The 14291-nt window shown below is 38.0% G+C and overlaps 1 protein-coding gene across 2 annotated transcripts in view; it reads right to left on the bottom strand.

The window, feature by feature from the left end:
* SLC39A10 (solute carrier family 39 member 10) overlaps positions 1–1769 on the bottom strand; it is a 125960-nt gene extending 124191 nt beyond the window's left edge. For both annotated transcript variants that reach the window (XM_019635622.1, XM_019635623.1), the window contains exon 1: positions 1328–1769. The gene's annotated coding sequence lies outside the window, so the exon portion shown is untranslated. The remainder of the gene's footprint in view (positions 1–1327) is intronic.
* Positions 1770–14291: the final 12522 nt, after the last annotated feature.

Genomic DNA, 14291 nt, shown 5'->3' with positions numbered 1-14291 from the left:
CTCCCTACCCTCAAATCCATGATCGAGTCTGAAACTTATTTTATGAATGCTTAGCAACATAAACAACTAAAAGCTTTCTGAGGGCAAATTTAGTGTCTTATATTTTTTTTTGCATCTGTAGGTAGTGTCTAATTCAGTATAGGTGTTCAGCTGTTGGATGAATCAATGCAAAGATGAAGACATGAAATAAAAACAAAATGAAACAAATTTTCAGGTAGTAAATAAGTAAACAAAAAATAGAAATTAATATTGCAGATTTTAGACAACTATTTAGAATATCGAGTATTATATTAGGTGCTATCTATTTATCTGTCATCTAATCTGTCTATGTGTCCTCTATCTTGTTAGCCTTACTCCATTTAATACATTTTGTTATCTATTATTATTTACAAATGTTCAGGTCACTAAGTCATAATTATTATTTAGAAAGACTGTTTTGTTGACAACATAGAATTAGAATTCCTCTTCAGTAACATAAGGTTTATTGGAAGACAACAAATAAAAATGGTTATAATTACCTGTCACATCTGGGAGACTACAAGACTGTACTCATTAACTCATATTTACATCAGTTTTCATTATTTTTCACTATTATATTTCCTTTATAAATTTCAAAGGTTTATAAAAGCATCAACTGATCATTTTTACATTATTCCATCAGTATGGCTTATCCATGGCTAGATTATAACTAGCCATGCTTAGATAAAAACAAGTTTTCATACATGTATTTCTACTTGTATGTCTAGGTAAAGATCCTGGATGTGTTGAGCTTTAGTTCATGTTTTGGAAAGTCTCTATAGGTAAATATATATGTGACATGGAAGAAAATTTAGAGGAAGAACTAATTTATTATTTAAGACTAATAATTGTTGGGTTCACATATTAGCAAGATACACTGAGGAAAATAAATCTCAAAGAATGAATATATATATTATTCTTTTATTATATATATTTATATATATTTAAAATAGAACCAAACCCGTGAAACAGATGAAATATCCAGGACCTGATTTAGGTTCTCTAGATCCATACTACCGAATAAAATATAGAAAAATGGCCCAAGCTGTAACTTCACCTGAGTTACTGCTGTCAAGAAACACTACACGATGCCATCTAGTGACAAGTGACCAATATATGATTAATCATGTAGAAATGACAGGGTGAGGAGGTGAAATTCCCAGGATTTTGTATGTAAAGGGGAAAAGTCCTTCTGAGAGAATTAGACCTGATAGGTTAGTTTTACTTCTCCAGGTACACAGTGTATGAAAATTTATCACTGATCTGCAGCTTTGGGGTTTTTATTTTGAAATACTGTATTGCCACCTACCTCCAAGTCTGCACCTCTACCTCCTTCTGCCGCTGCCTTTCACCATCCAGTCTGCAGATGAGCACAGAACTGAGGAATGAATGTTCTCCAAGTCGCAGCCCCCTGTAGAGTGCCAGGTGGTGACGGTGGAGCACTTTAGAAACCAGTCTCAACAAATTAGCAAAAAAAGAAAAAGAACTTCAAAAAACGGAACCAAGATGATTCCTGAAGACAATCTATGCCCAATACAAAATAATAACAGCAATAATAAACAAACTGTTGGAAGTTCAAAGAATAAAACTAAAATAAGGACTAGAGGAAATCATCTTTGTTTTTCTTGGCTGAGGACTGTGCAGACCTGATGCTGTCTTGTTCCTTGTACCAAATCCTCACTGAAAATGCCGGCGACCTCTCTTTGAATGGCTCTAGCATTAAGCCCTAAGGGAAATCTTTTTTTTTTCCAAGTTTTCTCATCTTTTGTAAACAGATGGTGGAGGTTTTTTTTTCTTTTCTTTTTTTAAGAGAAAGACCAGCAATCTGTCAACTGTGGAATTCTCATAGTCCAATAGTTTTCTTTTGGTTGATTTTTCACAACTAGATTTAACCAGCGCTGCTGCCATAGATACATTTAAGAAAATGAGACACTTTGCTGCGCTCACTTACATCTGATTAAAGCTCAATAGGAATATTTCAGTTGCCTTAGAATATCAAGTTAAAAACCTTTGTGAAATGAAAAAGAGAAGCTTATCAAATTCTCCAGCTTCAAGTGTGTTTAGTTATTTTCTTTTTACTGTTGCTTACATGCTGTGACTGGAGCACAATGTGTGGAAATTGCATAACCATTATTTCCACGAATCAAAGCTATTGAGAAATGGGTAAACTAGGCAGGAGCTGCTGCATGAAATGTTGGTTTAAAAATTTTTGCCTTTATGTCTAAAGTTTTCCTTCTTCCTTTTAACTGTTGTTCAGTTTTAACCATCATTGAGCTTTGTTTTGTTTTTTAACTAAAATCAGAATTAGCAACAAGCCAAATAACATTTTTTGAAATGTGTTTTTTCTGTTTCTTATATTTTCCCTTAGTTCAATTTATGTATGTATGTATGTATGTATGTATGTATGTATGTATTTTGGTGTCTTGGACTACTCTAGGCAGAGGACTCTTAATTCAAGTGTTAGAATGATCAAGAAAGTATTTGGTGCAATTTTCATGCCTTAAGGAGAAGTTCTGGTGCCTTCAGTCCAGTCCATTACAGTTCTATGGGGGCTACAGACAGTCCTTTCTATGCTTCTTTCACATTTAAAATAGTAACCAGTCAGATGGTTATTTGGGTCAGTGAGTCTGGATGCATTACAAGAGAGTGAAGAAAAACACTTCTCATTTTGGTTTTCTGGGTTCCCCTTTTGCTCCAACAGAGTTTTGGTTGTGCTACTCTGACACCAACACACTTCTTTCCTAGGAACCACAGGTACTGCTGAGAACTTAAAAACTCCCTTTCCAGTGAACACATCTCACATTAGGGTGGGGATGGGGTGGGGTGGGGACCTTTAACGCCCTCTTGGAAATCAAGAGGTAAAAATGGGTAGTGAAATGCAGTTTTGTTGAGAACTATTTTACTGGGGTATTCCGTTAGCCCTTGAAACATTTAAACTGATTTTGAGGAAGTAACTGTTTGCAAAAAAAAAAAGATACTTTTCAGCGCCTTGGATATAATGAGCATAAATATCTTTTCAGGTTCTAGGTTTATGATCAAAGATTTCTTCTGTAATGTGTCTGCTTGGAGAAGCATTTCAATGTTCCTTAAGTAAATTTCAGAGGTTATAAGGCTCCAATAGCAATTAAAGCAAAAGTCTATGACCCAGTTTAATTTTGAATCATGGTGGCAGCTTTCCTTTTATCTTTAAATTTGGTACCACTTTCTTCCTATCATTTTCACCCATGGGATTTTTATGTCTAGGGATGTATATAGTTGCCTTTCTGCCCACATGCCCTTCTAAAAGAATCTGTTCCCACCCACAAACCCTGCTGAACAGATGGGCCTAGACATCCATGATTCTATCAGATGACCGCACTCCTCTGGCTATAGGTGAGGAGGACTAGTGTGTGCAGACTCACTGGCAGAGTCAATCCATAGGTTAGGCCAAACCAGTTAGATTATATCATTTGAGAATTTTGAACTAGGTCACAAAAATCATAGATAAGTGATGAGAATTGGATTTGCAGAGTCACAGGTATTTGGTTTGAGGGTTGTCTCATGATAAGCCTCAGCCATGTGTAACAAATTTATGAGGGAACCCAAAGGAAAAACTTTGCATATGGAGCCAGCCAAAGAAAATGACGTAAAATCGATATGCAGAGAGAAGTAGTGACAAGAGCGCTAGCTGACCATTGTGAGATCCCTCCTTACCATCCAGGCCTCTTTCTACTTTCTAAGTAATCATTATGTATTTTTGGGTTGGGTTGGATTGGGTTGGTTTGGGTTGGATTGTCCAGCTCAAGGAGTAATTCTTGATTGTCTTAAGGCAATTAACAATATCACATCCCCTTGTCCATGTCATTGGTTTAGGGTAAGCATGTGACCCAATTAGGGACATTGAGGTTCAGGAATTTGTTGCAGGAGTTTGGGAATTATTATTTTTTCTGTAATCCATGGGAGTTGCCTCAAAAGTACTCTCTGCTTTTATAGATATCAACTAGGAAGCATATAGCACTGGTTGTTTCCAACTACCTTTTTTAAACCATTAGAGGAGACAGTCTTAGATGAAAACCACATCATGGAAGACCGAGTACAGCAATGGAAAGAAAGTAGGTCTTTGTTGACAACATGGAGCCAATGGTTTTCTAAAGCCTGCCCAATTTTTGGACTTCTCAGTTATATGAGCCAATAAACCCCTTTCATTGCTTAAACTGTTTGGCTGAATTTTTTTTTTTAACTTATAACGGATCTTAAATTTGAATGAGAGTAATGATTTTCTCAGAAGACCAAGCAGTCCCTTGAATTTCACCAATCTCTAACTGAGCAGTCCTTAGCACAATTTTCTTTGTTGTGTTTGCCTGGTCTGTGTCATCTAACAAAGGGCCTGGCACATTTTACTTGCATCATCAGTATTTATTAAATAATAAGTCCCCTCTTCTCTTATTCTCTCAATAATATTTTCTGTATACCATCTTTGAAAGCAGTGCATTTCATGGAAGCATCTGACTTTCAGGTTGTGTGAAGTGGTCTTGGAGAAGGTTGACGACAACTACACTAATAATGAAATGAAAGTGATTAAGAAAAAGTCAGTCAACTTCATCAAGGCTGGGAAAAGTAGAGTGATAGTGCTATGAAAATAGACTACATGACACATACTTCCTTTTCGTATATATTCTATGGACACCTTCATTCCTACCTTGATAAGAATTCATCCTCTGCCCTTGAAATGCAAGTAGATTAAAAAAAATCTGTTTTCTCATAGTCAAAATAAAGGAGTGTATCTGGAACTTTGATATATTATTTCACTTAATCCTGACAATCATGTATGGTAGAGATTATTGGTTTCATCATATGAAGGGTGAAATGAGGAAGAGAGATTAAATAACTTGCCCAAGACAGTAAGTGACAAAGCTGAGATTAGAATGAAGAGGTCCACTATTACTTTATGATAATTACCAAATTGTGATTAATCTATGACCTCTCTGGCCTCACCAGGTCTGGAGCTCTTGATGAAAATATATAGTAGCATGCATAGAATATCTCTGGAAAATCATAAGATGCTGGTAACAGTGCTTCCCTCCAGGGATGCTAACTGGGTGACTGGGAATAGGAAGTAATTATTTTCCACTGCCCAGTGTTTTGTCCCTCTTGGTATTTGAACTATATGCTTATATTACTTTATAAAAACATGATATATTTTGAAAAAAAATCACACCATGAAAAACTTTTATCTGATAAAATAATAAGCTCGTATTAGGGGAGTTGGATATCCCTTGTAGCCCTAAAATTGTTTTATTGTGTAGTTCTGTGAAAGGTTTCCAGTTTTAGAGAATACAAAGACTTCTGCACTGAATATTCTCACAAAACACTGAAACTGCTCAAAAGGATCTTAAAAAGGTTACCTATATTTTTGGCAGTATCAATAGCTTTAAAAAAAAATAAGGTAAATTAAATTTTGGGAGTTAACCTTCAGGTTCAGATTAGGCCAAATGTCTCTAGGGTCCAATAAAACCCCAGGGGACCTGCTAGTATTTTCATTGGGAAGGATGACTTTGTTGTGATTAACTCCAAAATTCCTGAAGGCTGCAGAGAGCAGCAGTTATGAGTCCAGCAATTAATCACTGCAGAAACCTCCGATGGGTGAGGACAAGCTAAGGGCAAGTATGCTTTGCACATTTTATTTTCTCAGAAACACAGCAGGCATCTTGTAAGATCACTAGGATAGGCCCCACAAGCAAAACAAAGGAGGATAAAGAAAATTCATGTACACAGGCACTGATACTTTGCCTTCATTCTCTAATGGCAAACCCACGGGAGGCAGGAACCCTTTGGAGCTGACCTTGTCTCTTCTTACCAAAGACAGTTCAGTATGTGCACCTGTGTGTTTAAATGCTTCACATTTATGAAATCTTTCCAGTGTCAGATATCCCAATTGAATGATAGCATAAGAAGCTAGTCTGTCAAACATGGAGCAATTTTTCAGTATGCCTGCTGGTTGTTCATTTTTTTGAGTTGCCTGAAAATAATAAAAACAATGAGAACCTTTTAATGCACTGAAATTAACATAAAAATGAGCCGTACAATTAAGCTCCACTGTTCTTATCACTGAAAGATAGTCACATCTAATTTTGCTGCTGTAGAAAACAAATCAGCTCTGCTAACTAAAACCCGCAGTATTTTTCACATTATTTTTCTGAATTTCTTCTGTCTATTTTAGTGTTTGAGATGCTAAACAATTCTGCCACAGCACTCTTTCTGGAAAAGTCTGTGTGCTGTCTTTTGATCTCTGCTACTGGTTCACAAGTCACACTTGGCTGAGTTATAAAGCAAGAGGGGGGGGTTTACTTATGGAATTTTGTATTATTTTTCTATTCACCATGCCGCATTTTCTCCTCTGAGGACTTAGAATTCTGCTGCCAATTACAACAGGAAGAGGCAATGATAGCCTTTCCTAAGATCTCAGCACTATAGGTAGCGGGTCCCTGAGTAGGAAGGTATTGCTGCCCTGTTCCGTAAGATATTATCCCCAGAATCTTAACTTTTATGAGAGACGAATAGAAATGCACCAATGGAAAAATCCACTGTATGCTTGTAGCTGGCGTTTCAATAAGCCTGAAGGAAATGCCATTCATGTCTTTGTCCCTTTCTGCCCACAAAGGGCTCTGTAGATAACCTTCCCAAGTTGGACCAGGAATTCCCGGAGACTAGCACTTGATTTCGCAATGGCGGTGCTGAGTAGAATGCACTAAATGAACCACTTGGTGTTATCGGTCAGTCATGGGTCTACCAATGTTGATAGACCTCACATGACAATGTAAACTGGCCAGTCTGACAGATTTCCCCCCAAGCCCTTATTCTTATCTATCAACTCGAGCATGACGTTTAGCTCCTCTCCCTCCATTTCAATTTGATCCTAGCTTGAAATTGTCTCATAAAGCATCATAGATGCTGTTGTCTCATTTAGATCACCACCATGAAAACCCCCTGCTACCCTGCTGTAAACTTTAATCTACAACGTGGTTTCTTCTCTACGTGTGCCGTGACTTCTATTCCTTTTGCAACTATTTAATGGAAGAAACTAAAATCATTTGAGAAAAGTAGCTCACAACCTTCTCTGTCTCATCTGGAGACCTCTGTTCCATTCGGCTTGTTATAGTTTTATAAAAGCAATGAGACGTTACTTAATGAAGAGGACTCAGAAAGGCTCTGTACTGAACTTTGCTGAACTCAAATCAGGAGACCGCAATACATAAAACCTTGTAGTTTATGGAGACCCATAAGGGAAATCTTTAACACTTCGTGGCTCAAGTTCTATGTAATTTTGAAATACAGATGAAAATGCCTTCCTTAAAGGGATGTTTTTATGATTAATGAGAAGATGTGCATAATGTGTTCTGAGTTCCTGGAGCAAAAGCCCCATATAAGGAAGCTATTATTATTCATTATTACCATCCAGATGCTGGGACTATATATTTCCCAAGGACAAAATAAAATGTAGGAAGATGCAAAAACTCCAGATTATTAGAAAGCTCTAGGGCAACTAGCATATGGTGGGTATCCTTTGATAAATATTTTAAATACATATTTATATGATAAACTGACTAGTGAAATTAGAGAGATGCGTTTGAGTGCTCTCACCAGAGTTCAGTGAGCTCCCTGGTGCACTAAGTGGAGATTTCTACAGGGCATTCTTGCCAGTGTTTGGAGTAGACCCCTTTCCTGTGCTGTAGCTGGAAACAGTGATTAAGCAAAGAACCAGTGCTGCTGAGGCTCTTTTATACACTGTTCATGGAAGTAAAAATTGACACAATTTAAGAAAGTAATTTGGTAATATCTATCAAAATTGCAAATTCATATCCCCTTTGACCCAGAAATTCTACAACTAGGAATTTACCCTATGGATATACTTGCGTTGCAGCATTGTTTACAATGGCAAAAATTTGAAACCACCTACATGTTTGTTAATAAGAGGATGATTACATAACGTGTTGTACATACATTCAATGGTATATTATGCAATTTAAAAAAAATGAGAAAGATTTGTATCTGCAGATTTGGAAAGATCTCCAAGATATGTTTTTCAACAAGATGTAAAGCAATATGTGTGGTATGCCTGCGCTTGTGTAAATAAGAAGGAAATGTGTATAAGCTAGTATAGACATAAAACATTTTTATACATCTATCTATATATATATACATATATATAAAACATTTTACTATATATATACCTAAAACAACTATTAACTGCAGTTAATTTGGGGGAGAGAAACTTGAAGTGTTAAGAACCATTTTCCTTTTTAAAACCATACATGCATATTACCTTAACTTTAAAAATAGATTGTTTTTAAAGAAAGAAGAAATTCTCTTTTCCTTCTATTAATACTACAGCTCAGAAGGCAACTTGAAAAATTATTGCTATGAGGCAGCTCAAATTTTGACCATTATTTCCTAGATAGAAACCCCTTGGACATCCACAGTGCTCTAGAAATCTCATTCTTATCCCAGAATGATTTGATCAGAGCCTCCTGGTTTGCATCTAAAACACCTATGAGGCCAAACCTCTCATCCTTGCCAGGGTGAAGGAGTAGGGACAAAATGGTATTTGTTTTCTAATCTCATCACCTGCAATTTTGTTTAAAAAAATCTATTTGCCTCCAATTCACCTAAAATACACCTGTGACTAATTCATGGTCATAGATCTTCATTTAAAATTGTTATAAATGTATTAAAGACTATAAATGTTGTCTTTTTATCCTTCCTCTCATAAAACACCTGTTCTTTTCATAGCTAACAATTTTAGCTTGAGTATGTACTTTTAAAGGAATACTCTTCCAACAAAAATATGAAAACCTAACAGGTATTATTTTTTTATGATAATCTTTTTTATATGGTAGTCACATATATTTGCAAAAATATACTTACAAATATACAATTTTGTGCAAATATACAATTACAGAAAATATACAATTATGGAGGAAACTTACACTTCAGCGCCTTACAATTAATGCATCATACAAAAACAATTCTCATTTTAAAGGAATTTAATTGCTAAAAAGAATCACAGGACAGTCATGTTGGACATACTCTGCAAGTATGTAAGTATGAGTCATTGTTAGGAAATAAGTCATTTACGAGCAGAGTAAGTTGGTCTTTACCATTCACCTCCTCTTCATTCTGGGCTCTTACACAACATCCCAGAAATTAGAGAGGGGAAATTATCTTCAAGTTCTTTCACACCTGCAGTATGCTCAAATTGAAACAGGTCCTTTGATAAGGCTGAACCCAGTACTCTTGCATGTGTCATCTACAAATTCCCAGGGACGTTTTAGGTCACATGTGTAAAACCACTGTGATGTAATTGAAAGAACAAAATATTGCTGGTCTCTACCTTGATCCACTTGGGCTGGCCCTGAGGCCGAGGTGAAATTGATTCTTCTTTCTTATATGAGGCTGTGTGACACGTGCCACCATGGTTAAAACCTGGCCTCATTTTTTATGTTTTTCTTTTTTTCTTTCTTTATTTTTTATTGTTTTTAAGATTTTTTTATTGGGGAATTGGGGGAGGGGAACAGACAAGTTGCTGTCCTTTTGTTCTTCAGTCTAGTTGTGGAGGGTATCGTTTCACTGGCCCATGTTGGTATTATCATTGCGCTCTTCCCAGCTGAGGCAGATCGGTCTCTGGTCATTGGACGGCCGCTCACAGCGGAGCTGCTAGCCACTCATGCTGGCTGCCAGCCACTCATGGTAGCTCACAGCAGCCCACTGCAGCTTCACTGCAGCCTACACCGTCGCCAGCGACTCATGGCAGCTCAGCTCCAGGTCGAGCTGTTGTTCACCATCTTAGCTGTAGAGGGCGCAGCGTAACTGGCCCATGTGGGAACCGAACTGGTGGCTCTGCTGCTCAGAGCTGGTGTCCCAAGCCAACTCTTAACTAACGCGCCACTAGGGCTGGCCCCTCCCCCCCTTTTTCTTTTCTTAAATATATTGAGCTTGATTTTCTTCATGTTCCTGACAGAGGAACAAAGTATTATCATTTTTTGAAGCCAAGGAGCAGTAGTTCTCAGTATGTGGTCTCTGTATCAGTGGAATTAAATAATCTGGGAGCTTGTTAGAACTAATTCTTGGACCTCGCCCCAGACCTACTGAGTCAGAACCTCTGGGTGTGGGGCCCAATGATCTACATGTAACAATCCCTACAGTTTGAGAACCACTTTGGTATAAGACTCCTTACAGTGTGGGACCAAGTACTACAAAATGCTTGGCCCTGCTCAAATATCTCTGAACCGGTAATGAAAGTCTACTCTCAATTTGTCTACACACTCCAGAGCAATTATTTTGAAAAATCAGATACTTAGACTGCTTGCATCAGAATCACATGGAGGATGTGTTAAAATGCAGATCACGGGAACTTACTGAAAGCAGGGCCTGAGCATCTGCATTTTAAGCACATATCTTAATGAAAATGTAAAAACTGAACAGAAGTTCCAGCTCCACCTCTGTAGTGTTTCTTGAGAGAGATTCTTATTTAGTTCTTATTGTACTGTCTTACATGTTCATTTGGGCATTTTCTTATCACCTCTTCTACCTACTTCTCTAGCATCATCACTCCTTTTACCTTCGGGAAAGGGTAGGTGATGTTGAATGGCAGGTAGAATTGGGGAAGGTGACACCAATATTAAATTTTTAAACAATTTTATTATCTTCTTGAAACGTTTTCCCCCAGCCTTCTGTGTGAACAACTGGAAGTTGACTAAATTAGAAAAAAACGCTAAATTTTCATGTTACACCTTCATGTCGAGGACAATCATTCATACAGAAATCAGTTAAAAACAACAGGAGGCTAGTGAGGAGGGCTACACAGTAGCCCCCTTCCTGCCCTCCCTGCTTCCAGGCTTTGCTCTGCTGTCGCAGAGCTTCGTATGCTCCAAGTGCCGAACCAGTGGACTCATCATCCATCTTTTTTTTTTTTTTTAAAGATTTTATTGGGGAATTGGGAGAGGGGAACAGCATTGGGGAATTGGGGAAGGGGGACAGAAAAGTTGCTGTCCTTTCGTTCTTCAGTTTAGCTGTGGAGTACGTTGCTTTACTGGCCCATGTTGGTATTATCATTGCACTCTTCCCAGGTGAGGCAGATAGGTTGCCGGCCTCTGGATGGCCGCTCATGGCAGCTCTTGGCAGCTCACGCCGGCTGCCGGCCAGTCACAGTAACTCACGGCAGCCCACTGAAGCCCCACTGCAGCCTACGCCATCACCAGTGACTCACGACAGCCCAGCTCCAGGTCAAGCTATTGTTCACCATCTTAGCTGTAGGGGGCGCAGCGACAGTGGCCCTCATGTGAGATTGGAACCAGGGCCCGCTGCTCAGAACTGACGTCCCAAGCCAACTCCTAACCAATGTGCCACTCGGCTGGCCCCCCTTCCCTCATTTTCTTATGCCCCCTTTTTTCTCTTTTAATGTTATTAAGTATTTACTATGGGTCAGGCATTCTTTTAAGTACTTTACATAGAATAAATGTTATAAAAAATGTTACTTTTTTATAACATTTCACATTTGCAGGAACTGAAATAGAGAAGTTAGGTTAATTTGTCCAATTTGTCACCTTGCTAGTTAGTGATGGAACTACGATGTGAACCCTGGCATTTTGGTTTCAGAGCTTATGCTCTTGAAGGCAGTTCATCACTTACCTTCTTTTCTTAATCTACAAACCCATTTGAGTGAGCTAATCTATGTCTTTAGCTTCAACTTTTACTTATAAGCTCATTTATTTGACATCTCTAACTGGTCTCAGTTGCTCACTGGACAACTTCTCCATTAAATTGCTAATATTCCCACAATAAACTCATTATTTTTCTTGCCTTTTTCTCCATCTTAGTTGATGATGTCTCTATTGTCCTTGTCACCATTGCAAGAAAACTGGGAGCTGTCCTATGGTTCTTCTTTCCTTGATCCTCCATGTTTAAGTGGTGATCAAGTCTAGTTTATTCCACCTCCAAACCATTTTTATTTCTTGTCTTTTTCTTTCTTTCTTTCTTTCTTTCTTTTTTTTGCCTCTTCTCCACTGTGACCACATCTACACTTTGGGATTATTTTAATATTCTCATTCTCTTGAGCAAATGATGCATTTTATTTTATGAAATTGTTAGTATCTTAACTGGTAACATTCACGTCTTTGAATTATCTACTATGAAACATGGAGCCATACATGAAGGCTATTTATAAATAAAATCCACAGGAATTTATGGAATGATTTTCTGAACTCTCTTACCATTATCATATTCCCCGTTGCATATTTTTCCTGACTTGTTTCCTTAATGGTTTTCAGTTTTATTTTATGTCACTCTAGTCACAATAAATTACTTGCAGTTCCTCCAAATTTGCATCTATCTATCTATCCATCTATCTATCCTATCCATCCATCTAGACTTATGCTGGAATACCCTTTCCCACTTTGCATTTTTCAAACCTCAACTTAGGATCATATTATTATAAAAACTGCTTATGACTTCTAACTTATGCCACATCAATATGACACTTAAGCTTTTTTAATTTTAACATTTATTTACCATTTACTTATTTTTGTCTCTTCTGAAGTGTAATCTCTGAAGAAGACTGTATCTCCTTATCTTTTTATTTTCGGTGGCCTAATATAGACTCCACATCCGTAAATGGCTCATGAACTAATTCTAGAAATAATAGTCATCCTTACTGAGCAATTACCATGTGACAATGACAGGCCAAACTTCAACAACATCTCAATGAGAACTACATATTCCACTTTTATATTTCGGGGATTACTATAACTTTGTAACACTTTTTAATCATTTTTTAAAAGCCTGTTTCTCTGCAATCATAATAATAAAACACTTAAAAACAAGTATGTGTTACATATTGATTCCAAGAAGGTGGGAAGTTGGGGTAAACCACATCCTACTTTCAGAAGAACCAATGAAGACAATGAGTAATGGCATGAAAAAGGTTAAAGGTAACAGATGGTAAGTGATGATGTGGACTTGGCTTTGTGAGGGTGTATCAGCAATGAACAGCTCATAAAAATGACAAATTCTCTGTACTTTTACACACCCAAATCAGGCATGTCTAGGCTTATTTGTGAGAAGGGGGCATAAGAGAGCAGGAAATTGCTTTGATGCTTCAGTTTTAGTTTCTCAGGACTGCTGTTACAATGTACAGCAAACTCAATGGCTTAAACAACACAATTTTATTCTCTTTAAATTCTAGAGACTAGAAGTCTGAAATCAAGGTAGTAGCAGGGTTGGTTTCTTCTGGAGGTTCTAAGGGAGGGGCTGCCTCTCTCTGTCTTCTGGTGGTTGCTTGCAATCCTTGGGATTTCTTGGCTTGTAGCTACATCACTCCAATCTCTGCCTCCGTCGTCACATGGCCTTCTTTGTATGTGTCTAGATTTCTCTTTTTATGAGGATGCCCTAATCTAAGATGACCTTATTTTAACTTGGTTAAATCACAAAGACCTTATTTCCATAAGTTCAGATTCACAGTTTCCAGGTTAGGATTTAAATATATCTTTTTTTTTTTTTAAGATTTTATTGGGGTTTTGGGGGGAGGGGAACAGCATTGGGGAATCAGGGAAGGGGACAACACAAGTTGCTGTTCTTTTGTTCTTTAGTCTAGTGTGGAGGACATCACTTCACTGGTCCATGTTGGTATTATCATTACACTCTTCCCAGGTGAGGCAGTTGCTCGCCGGCCATTGGACTGCCGCTCATGGTAGCTCATGGCAGCCCACTGCAGCAGGGGCTGCAGCCTACGCCATCGATGGCAACTCACAGCAGCTTAGCTCCAGGTCGAGCTGTTGTTCACCGTCTTAGCTGTAGAGGGTGCAGCATCACTGGCCCTCATGTGGGATCCAAACTGGGGCCCTGCTGCTCAGAGCTGGCATCCCATGCCAACTCTTAACCAACACGCCACTTGGCCTGCCCCTAAATATATCTTTTTGAGGGAAACAATTCAATCCATAATACCTCCTCAAATTCCCTATGACCATAAGCTCAGCAGATAGATGTTTCCACTGTTTTGTAGGTGGCAGTGGTAAGGGCAGAATTACTGGAGTTCTGTGTCACAAATCCCCCACTACTTTACCCATTCAGGTGAATGAGGCTAAGAAGCATTATTCATTTAAGTTCTGAAATTGTTATTTGAAATAAATGCATATTTTGAGTTTCATTGAAATAATTCTAAAACATGTATTTGCTAGAAAGCATCCGAGTCACATATATAGACAAAACACACACACACACACACACACACACACACACAC

This window comes from Hipposideros armiger, unplaced genomic scaffold (genome assembly GCF_001890085.2).
Source record: "Hipposideros armiger isolate ML-2016 unplaced genomic scaffold, ASM189008v1 scaffold_23, whole genome shotgun sequence".
Classification (NCBI taxonomy): Eukaryota; Metazoa; Chordata; class Mammalia; order Chiroptera; family Hipposideridae; genus Hipposideros; species Hipposideros armiger.
Note: the sequence above shows the minus strand (reverse complement) of the source record. Positions and strands in the feature narration are given on the sequence as shown.